Source organism: Passer montanus, unplaced genomic scaffold (assembly GCF_014805655.1).
Source record: "Passer montanus isolate IOZ18808 unplaced genomic scaffold, ASM1480565v1 scaffold19, whole genome shotgun sequence".
NCBI lineage: Eukaryota > Metazoa > Chordata > Aves > Passeriformes > Passeridae > Passer > Passer montanus.
The window spans coordinates 12,926,871-12,937,282 of NW_024366480.1; positions in this window are offsets into that span (position 1 = coordinate 12,926,871).

Sequence of the window (10,412 nt, forward strand, 5' to 3'; positions counted from 1 at the left end):
CCCAGAACGGTCAGGTTGGAAGCGACGCGAGTGGGTCACCCGGTCAAATCTGTGCTCAAGCAGGGTCGTCCTGAATTGTGGATGAATGTGAATTGTGCCCAAATGGTTCTTGAGTGTCTCCAGCGGGGGAGACTCCACAGCCTCTCTGGACAATCTGTTCCAGTCCACGGTCACCTGCAGAGCAAAGTTCTGCCTTTTGTTCAGGTGGAACTTCATGTCCATCAGTTTCCGCCACTTGCCTCTTGCCCTGCTGCTTGGGACCATGGAGGAGAGCCTGGCTCCATCCTCTTGGAACCCCCCTTTAGATACCTGCACACATTGGTGTGTGCAGATACTCTCACTTGTCTCTTCCTGAGGCTGAACAGGCCCAAATCTGTCATCGTAAGAGAGGCGCTCCAGTCCCTTAATTGTCTTGTTGCCCTCCATTATATTCACGGCAGGAGCTCCATATCTTGTACTGAGGAGCCCAGAACTGGACAGAGAACACCAATTGTGGCCCCACTGGGGTTGAACAGAGGAGTAGGATCACCTTCCTTGACCTGTTAGTGATGCTTTCTTCCTAACATACCCCAGGATCCCATTGGTCTTCTTGGCCACAAGGGCACTGCTGGCTCGTGGACAGCTTGTTGTCCACCAGGATCACCAGGTTCTTCTTTGCAGAGCTGCTTTCCAGCAGGTCGACCCCCAGTTTCTGCTGGTGCAGGGGGTTATTCTTCCCTTGCCAGAAACTTTGTATACCTTGGTTGAACTTCAGGAGGTTCTTTTTCCATTTCTCGACCCTGTTGAGGTCCTTCTGAAGGGTGGCACAGCCCTCTGGGGTATCAGCCACTCCTCCCAGCTTTGTGTCACCAGTTAACTTGCTGAGGAGGCCTCTGTCCCTTCATCCAACTCATTGATGGACAAGTTAAACAGTACTGGACCCAGTATTGACTTTTGGGGGACAACACTAACGACAGGCCTCCAAATATACTCTGTGCCACTGATCATGACCTTCTGGGCTCTGCCAGTCGCCCAGTTCTCAATCTACCCCACTGTCCACTCATCCAACCCTCACCAAAGTGTAGCTGATTCTGTTTCAAGGAGTCTTGGTTTTGAGGAAAGGATTGTGACAGCATATAGGGGAGGTTTATAAATAAATAGAGGCGACAAATGAATAACAAAAAAATCTTGCCTTTTGAACACTTCCAAGGACTGGGATTTTACCACTTCCCTAGACGGCTTTTTCCAATGCTTTACCACCCCTTCAGTAAAGAAAGTCTTCCTGAAGCCCAACCTCAACCTCTCCTGGCACAGATTGAGGCTATATCCTCTTGTCCTGCTGCTTGTGTTTTGGGAGAAGAGACTGACCACCACATGTCTACAGCCTCCTTGCAGGTGGTTGTAAAGAGAGATAAGGCCTCTCCCATGCCTCCTTTTCTCCAGGCTACACAACCCCAGCACCCTCAGCTCTTCTCACAGATTGAGGCTATATCCTCTTGTCCTGCTGCTTGTGTTTTGGGAGAAGAGACTGACTACTACATGGCTACAGCCTCCTTGCAGGTGGTTGTAAAGAGAGATAAGGCCTCTCCCATGCCTCCTTTTCTCCAGGCTAAACAACCCCAGCACCTTCAGCTCTTTCTCGTAAGACTTGTGTGTCAGATCCTTCACCAGCTCCATTGCCCTTCTCTGGACATGCCCCAGCACCTCCATGTCCTTCCTGGAGTGAGGGACCCAAACTGAACACATGATTTGAGGTGTGGCCTCACCAGTGCCCAGTACAGGGGACACTGTCCTGCTGGACACACTGTTGCTGATCCAGGCCAGGATGCCATTGGCCTTCTTGGCCACTTGGGCACAGCTGGCTCAGGTTCAGCTGCTGCCAACCATCACCCCCAGGTCCTTTTCCTCTGGGCAGCTTCCCAGTGACTCTTCCCCAAGCCTGTAGCACTGCCTGGGGTTGTTGTGACCCAAGGGCAGGATCCAGCACTTGGCCTTGTTGCACCTCGGCCAATTGTCCTCAGCCCATCAACCCAGCCTGTTCAGATCTCTCTGCAGACTTCTTCCCCTCCAGCACATCAACGCTTCTGCACATCTTGGTGCAAAGTGACTGAGGGTTTGCTTGATCACCTGGTTGTCAGTGAAGATACTAAACAGGACAGGCTGCAGCACTGAGCCCTGCAGAGCACGGCTTGTGACTGGCCATCATCTGGATGTGACTCCACCATTCTCTGGGCCCAGTGTTGCGGTGGATGCTCCATGTGTGGATGAGGCTTGACTCCATTTTTCTCAGAAGGCTGATTTATTATATAATATACTAAAATACTACATTAAAACTATACTAAAAGAACAGAGAGAGAAGAACGATCAGAAGGCTACAAAGAACAAGAATAGAATAGACTGTATAACAAAATCCTGTGACTGCTCACAGCCTCGGCACAGGTGGCTGTGACTGGTCATCAATTGAAAACAATCCACATGGACCAATGGAAGATGCACCTGTGGCATTCCACAGCAGCAGATAGTTATTGTTTACATTTCTTTCCTGAGGCACTCAGCTCTCAGGAGGGGAAAAATGTTAGGAAAGGATTTTTCATAAAATATCATAGCTACAGCCCAGTTAGACTACAAGAAAGGAAATTGCATAGTGGAACTGAGCAGTGTGGAGTTTTGTGAGAATAAAGAACATTTGCAGAGAAGAAGGGTCTGTTGAGAGTTTTTATATGGGCTGTGACTGAACCCCTCTAAATGATGACCTGATGAAATTTGGAAGAGTGTGTCAAACCTTGTTACTTTATGAGTTCATCAATCAAAATTTAATTTTACACTGTACTTGAGACAGCACTTCCATTTTGGAATGCTAAGTGCTTTGGGAAAAAAAACTTGATTGATTAACTATTTAATCTAGTTTCAAAATTAATATTGCAAGGAGGAAGGGATGTTTCTACCTGAAATGCAGGCACTTAATTTACATGAAATTAAGTTGCTCACCCTTCAGCCTGTCTCCATGCTGGTTTAAAGAATGCCTGCAGTTGCAAAGTTTTCATTTTGCAGTATGAAGTATTTTGTTCTTGAGCAACTGAATAATTATTTTCATCCCTGTGAAAAAGAATTTCTTATCTGGAAAAAGGAATTTATATTTATCTACTGTATTTTAAGGTCAGATATCATGTTATTTTTCAAAATTAATAGTAACAGTAGAGTAACCAATAATTTGTTCATCTTGCAATTTGATATTTCAGATGATGCTCAGGAAAGTGGGGTTCTTTTGTGTGTGTGTGCAAGATGTGTTTATTGTTATATCCTGGGTGTATTTAATTTTTTTTTTTGGTGCAAGGAATAAATTAAATGTCTGATTTCTTTTTTTTATTTTTAATTGAGGGCAAATATTAACTAAGTTCCAGCGCTGGACATTTTTAGATAGTAAATATTTTGTATACACATAATGAAAGTTGTTGTGTTTTCACTAGAAGAAAGTGCACAGCCTCTCTAGTAGTTTGTTGCAGTGGCATGGTCTATTGAGTGATACTGGATGCTAGTGCCTACATATGGTTTGTAGGTGCAATGCTACCAATTCCAAATGATCCAACAAAAAATGCCGTTCCTCTTTAATGTAACAAAGGTTTTATTTGTAAGAAGAGTTGGCATCTTGGATTTAGAACTCTATGGACCTTTGACCTGGCCTGTTAGAAAAAATACCTTAGTGAGAACCCCTGAGGTGTGAAACAAAAGAACATCATTATTTGAGCCACTGAGGTGTGAAACAGTAGCATCACTATTCAGAAAACCAAGCCATCTGAGAGACAAAAACCAAATCATAGAATTAAAGAATGAATTATCATCATAACATGAAAACTAAGATAGATGTAGAGAAGTGGGTTACTGAAGTGCTAGCTAATAATTGTTTTATTTGCTTCTCAGTAACTGGACAAAAATTGTGAGCAACTAGTGACAAAGCATTTTGAAAAACAATCCACTTAGTCAAGTTGAGAAGACTGTAAACACAGTCCATGGTTCTGAAATACCTGACTGATGTGATAAGAGATTAAATTAAATTTTAATAATTGAAGGCAACTGAGAGAGAGATGGTGAAGAAGGGGGAGGGACAACAAACCATTAGTTCAACCTCTTGTGGTCTAAATTAAGTTTGTCAGATGGGCTTTGTGAGCAAAACTCATGTAAATTCTCACTGTTCATTGTCTACTTCATTAAGAAAAATATGAAGTGACATGCTCATTAAAATCCAGTAGAAATAAAGGCTCTGATGACTGCAGATAGGCTATAAATAGTTGTGGAAAGCATGCCTAAGATGACTGGGATTTTCAAACTAAGAAAATATTATGGTTAAAAGTATAAAAATAGGAAAGATAATCAGGACTTTTTAGTATATCTCACAAAGTAAGAAGGAACGTGGAGTTATATTAAGAAACATGCAGAACTGACAGGAAGATCTCTTCATAAAACATTTGATTGAGCTATGAAATATGTAATGAGAATGAATAATTTACTGAGATTTCAAACAATTTTTCTTCCTATGAATAGAAAAGAGATAAAAAACTAGAAAAATTAAGAATTGAATTATTCCCAGGAGACATACAAATCATATACTTTGTCTTTAGAATAAAATATTCAAATATTACTGAGTAGGAAGAGTTTAAGTTGGAAAACAAGTTATTCCATCTGATCATTGTAGTGCTTTGCACTAATTTACAAAGACGTATTTGGAAGGAGGACACCATACTAGATGGATACTTGTAGGATTTAGCCTGTCATCTCTCCTAGGATAGTCATGTAACTATTTGAGGGAATCCTGTGAATAGAAAAGAGATAAAAAACTAGAAAAATTAAGAATTGAATTATTCCCAGGAGACATACAAATCATATACTTTGGCTTTAGAATAAAATATTCAAATATTACTGAGTAGGAAGAGTTTAAGTTGGAAAACAAGTTATTCCATCTGATCATTGTAGTGCTTTGCACTAATTTACAAAGACGTATTTGGAAGGAGGACACCATACTAGATGGATACTTGTAGGATTTAGCCTGTCATCTCTCCTAGGATAGTCATGTAACTATGTAACCATGGCAATTGCAGGGAGCTTCTCTGAAAAGCTCAGCAAGAAGCTGCTCTCAGCAAGAAACTCTTGTCATTCACCTCTGACAAGGGCAAATGAATGCAGCCAAATATTCAGTGGTTATGAAATAAGTCTGATGGCAATCCACTGCACCTTGTGAGTTTCAGAGTCAACTTTCTCATGGGAAATTAATAAGGATGTACTAAACCTTAAAAACATTCTTCCTCTGTAGACAAAAAAAAAGTGAATGATTCTTGAACAAATACATGAGAAGATGGATATGCAAATGTACATTGGGAGAAAACAGTTTTTAATTTGTGGAAAGGCTGTTGCAGTATAAGATTTATGTCTTCAAGCGTTAGTGTTCAAATAAAACACTGTTGATGCTATGATTGCAAAGATTTTTAAGATCATATCTGAAGAAATCCCTCCAATCACAGTCTTAAAAGTCTGTGATCTTCTCTCCTGTAAAATAAGTAAGAAATAGGAAAACTTGATAAATACATTGTCAGAGAGAAGATCCTGCCTTGTATGTAAGACCCTATGCTTTTCCATTGCTATTGCTGTTCTGTGGTCTTAGCTGAGTGTCTTCCAGGTGTGCTGAGCATCACTAGTATTTCCTTTCCTTTTTTTTTTTTTTCCCTTTTTTTCTTCTTTTTTGGAAGGCTGCTTCCTCCTTTTTCTCTTCCTATTACCTTGCTTTTAACACTCTTATTTACACTCTTCTTTTTACCCTTTCCCTTCCCCTGGCTGCTTTCTCCTGAGCTTTCAAGGAGTGATTTTATCACAAGCTCTATTACCAGTGGCACTATGAACTCCAAGAAAGCCCAGGCAACCCCAATTAACTGCTTAGTTATTTGTGATATGTCTCTGCATGTCATTGCCTCGTACTCCAGATTTTGGGACGGTCACACAGTAACCATTGCCCTGTCTTTGTCACTATGGGCGTGTTTAGCCATGCAGAAATTCTTCAAGGATGTATCACACAGTTTTTGTTGTAGCACTGTGGTGGGTTGATGCTGGCTGGATGCCAGGCATCCACCAAAGGTGGTCTCTTGCTCCCCTCTGTAGCTGGGCAGGGGAGAGAAAATGCAATGAATTCATGGGCTGGGATAAGGCCAGGGAGAGATCACTCACCAAATACTGTCAGGGGCAAAACACACTCCCAATTGGGGATATTAATTGAATTTATTACTAACTGAATCCAAGCAGGTAAGAAGTAAAATGGGAAGTAAAATAAACCTTAAAAACACCTTCTCACCACACTTCTCTCCTTCTCAGCTCTGAGCTATCTCCTCCGCTCACTGGCACAAGGAGACAGGGAATGGGGATTATAGTCAGTTCACATTATTCCTGATGCTGATCAGTAAGATGAGTCCTTCCCCTGCTCCAGTGTGGGGTCCCTTCCACAGGAAACAGTTGTCTGCAAACTTCTGGAATGTAGGTCACCTTTTCACAGTGTGAACTCCTCCAGGCACAGCCTACTCCAGTGTGGGCCCCCATAGGGTCACTAGTCATAGCACGAAACCTGCTCCAGTGTGGGCTCCTCTCTGCACAGGTCCCTGGCAGGAGCCTATTCCAGCATGGGTTTCCCATGTGTTCACAGCCTTGTCTTGGGCATCCACCTGTTCTGGTGTTGGTCTCTTCCATGGGCTGCAGGTGGATCTCAGTATCCCCGTGGACCTTTGTGGGCTGCAGGAGGACAGCCTGCTTCAGCATGGCTCTCACCGTGGGCTGCAGAGGAATCTCAGACCTGGAGAACCTCCCTTCCCTCCTTTTCCACTGACTTGGTGTTAACAGAGTTGTTCCTGTCCCATATTCTCACTCTGCTGTTCTCTGGCTACAATTTCTGCTATACAATGACCTTTACTTTTTTCTTCTTAAATAGGTTATCACAGAGGTGTTGCCACCATTTCTGATTGGCCCAGCCTTGGCTGGTGTTAACAGAGTTGTTCCTGTCCCATATTCTCACTCTGCTGTTCTCTGGCTACAATTTCTGCTGTACAATGACCTTTACTTTTTTCTTGTTATCACAGAGGTGTTGGCACCATTTCTGATTGGCCCAGCCTTGGTCAGCGGCACGTCCATCTCGGAGCTGCCTTGGATGTTGGATCTGCTGGAGATGGAAGAATCCTTCAGCAGCTTCTCACAGAAGTCACCCCTGTAGTCCCCCTGAATTCCTGTCCCATATTCTCACTCTGCTGTTCTCTGGCTACAATTTCTGCTATACAATGACCTTTACTTTTTTCTTCTTAAATATGTTATCACAGAGGTGTTGCCACCATTTCTGATTGGCCCAGCCTTGGTCAGCGGCACGTCCATCTCGGAGCTGCCTTGGATGTTGGATCTGCTGGAGATGGAAGAATCCTTCAGCAGCTTCTCACAGAAGTCACCCCTGTAGTCCCCCTGAAACCAAAACCTGGCCATGCAAACCCCATACAAGCACACACAAAAGACAGATGGTATTTAAGGAGCTTCTAGGCTAAGTATTTGTGTTCTCAGCATCCATAATAAAAGACCTGAGGAGTAGCTTCTGCAGAATCAAACCATCCAGTAACTGCTGGAAGAGATCCTCATTAATGCTGAATTGTCATTCCTTGATTTCTTGTTTATACCTTTACAATTCTATATCTTTCAAGTGAGTGGTTTTCTCTTAAAATACCTATTTGTGTGATCTGTGCAACCCTGACTGTTTTCTCCTTTCTTGTCTTGTGTGACTCAACTCTGCAGCTTTCCTTATGACTTTGTTACAAGTGATGGCCTAACCCTTGGGAGGGGGGAAGAAGATAGTAAGTCACTACCCAGCAGCAGTCAAGCAGACCCCATTATTTGGTGTCCACTCTGCATTTCAAATGTCATGTAATTTCCATTGCTAATCAAGACCTTCCAGATAATTAGAACTAGTAACTCCAGATGCTCTTTTCCAGGCAGAATAGTGAATGCCTTTCAGCTGGGCATATCAGCCATGGTATGCATGACTGTGCTAGTGTTCAGTGTTCTCAGAACCACATGACTTCTACCAATACAAAGGCGAGCACTATTCTGAATCTTTATAGGAAAAGTGAAATAAAATTACATCTCGCTTGTTTCAAAATACTTACACACATTCCATCACCTTTTCTTCTGCTTTGGTGTCTTGCCAGACCAGTAAGTTTTTCTTTGGAGGTGAAATTAGAGTAAAAGACATGCTTTTAAATCTTTGCCTTGTGCAAAGGGTTCTTGAGACTAAAATGCTTATCAGGTCACTGCCAATTAAAACTGTGGTCTCATGTATGAGGTGCTAGGGAAAACAACATACAGACCACACATCACAAAGGCTCCTTGTTATCATGAAGCTGTTGATAAGACCTTCTGTAATGGAGGGACAGTGCAACAAATCGTCCTGTAGACAGACATGTGATCCTGTCTACCTCAGGCAGATACTGGGACTGATAGAACTTTATCAGTCAGGGTTCACAAAAGGTCCACTCTCCAGTGGGCAGTAGTGGACAACAGACCTGGCATCTGTCATGTCTAGAAAAATCCTATAAAGAGATGAAGTCCTAAAAAAAAAAAAAAAAAAGAAAAAAAGAAAAAAAGCCCCAACCTGTGAAATTAAGTTTCCTCAGGCTGAGTGATTGGTCTCTGTGAATCTCCTGATAGAGGACTGAAGATGTCAGTGCAGCTCCTTTAGATATGATACTGGCTAAGACATTGATAATCCCTCACCCAGTGGAGGACACTGAAGCCATTGTTTCTTCTGTGCTTCTTCCATTTCTTAAAAAGGAATGAATACCATCAAAACTTCCAACAAGCACTTAAAATGTAAAATCCTGATGAAGATTCAATAGCCCTATATGATGGAGAGCTTTGCAAGCAAAAAAGACTCAATGATACATGATTTCATCATAGCAGGACCTTTTCACAGCCAATAATCTGTAGACAGGAAGTATTGAAAAAACAGGTAAATTCCCTGTTCTGTACTCCTGCCAAAAGAGGAAGGTTAACTGGCTCTAAAGGACACATGAAGGTTTCCAGTTAAAGCAAACAAGTGCACCCCAAAGAGGAGATTATATATAGTCTCTTCAGATTGTTTGCAGAGCTCAAAATACTTGAATACCAAATAACCTGTAGATTAGGAATGAATAGGCAATACCCTTGTTAACCAAATCTCCATTGCTTCAGAATCATTTGGCATGGGAGACCAGAGTCTTCCTTTTTTACCAGACCATTGCACTGAGGGAGTTGCCCCTGTTACTGAAAAGGGAATGTCTTCGGCTATTGACTTTTCCCCTCTTACTCTTTCAAAAAAGAACATAAAATACAGCTGTTTTTTTTTAATTCTACCACAGAAGTTGGAACAGGGATGAGAGCTCCCATAAAAGGCCAGAGCAGGCAAACTCTTGGAAGTATTGCAGAACCACAGAGCACAAATTGTTACCCAGCTCAGAATTAAAGGCTTGCATTGGCATGCCATGCTTTATGTTGGCAAAACCAATAAAGAGCATTGCAGAAGCCTCGTATAAGACACTGCAAAGTTAAAGCCTGAGCAGGCACAGGTTGCAGCAGAGGAGGTTTAAATAGGCTATTGGGAAAAGTTTTTTCACAGTAGGAGTTGTCAAGATTTGGAACAGGCTGCTCAAGGAAGTGGTTGAATCACCAGCCCTGGAGGCATTTACAAGTCATGAGGATTTAGCACTCACAGACATGGTTGAGTGGTGGACTGGGCAGTGTTGGATTAACAGTTTCACTCAGTGAAATTAGAAACCCTTTCCAACCTGAATGAATCTACAGGATGCACTCAAGAAATACTCCAAAAAAAGAATTACCACATTCTTGATGGTGAGGAGTTTCTGACAACAAAATATGAAAAAAGCAACATACCCTAGAGAAAAGAAGAAAGCTACAGACTTCCAGCATGCTTCTACAGCATCAAGTGTTATTTTTTATATCTAAATAATAATAATAAAGCAGATGCAAGAGTGGTCATGTAAAGGAAATACTTATGTAATATGAAGACAGCAAAAGGATGGTTGGTGAGATTAATGCCAAAAGAACACTACATAAATCATTGTCAAAGCAGCTTGGCCCTATGTTCCTAGGAATTTTTAAAAAGCCATCTGTTTTTAAAAAGGTTAAAGCAATTTTTATTCCTCTAAAAGTTACATGAAGATGTTTCTGTATTTTATTTTCCCCTACACAATGCACGTTCAACAGCAAGGAGAGCCAGGGAATTAGTATCTGCTGCTAAAATTATTATCTATTTCCTCAAGGAAAGTCAGATGATTGGGATTTTGTCATATTTCTACACTTGCAGTAAGAATCAGTCTTTTATAGAAACAGGCATAAATTTTATTGAGTGTAAGAATACAAAAATTGAC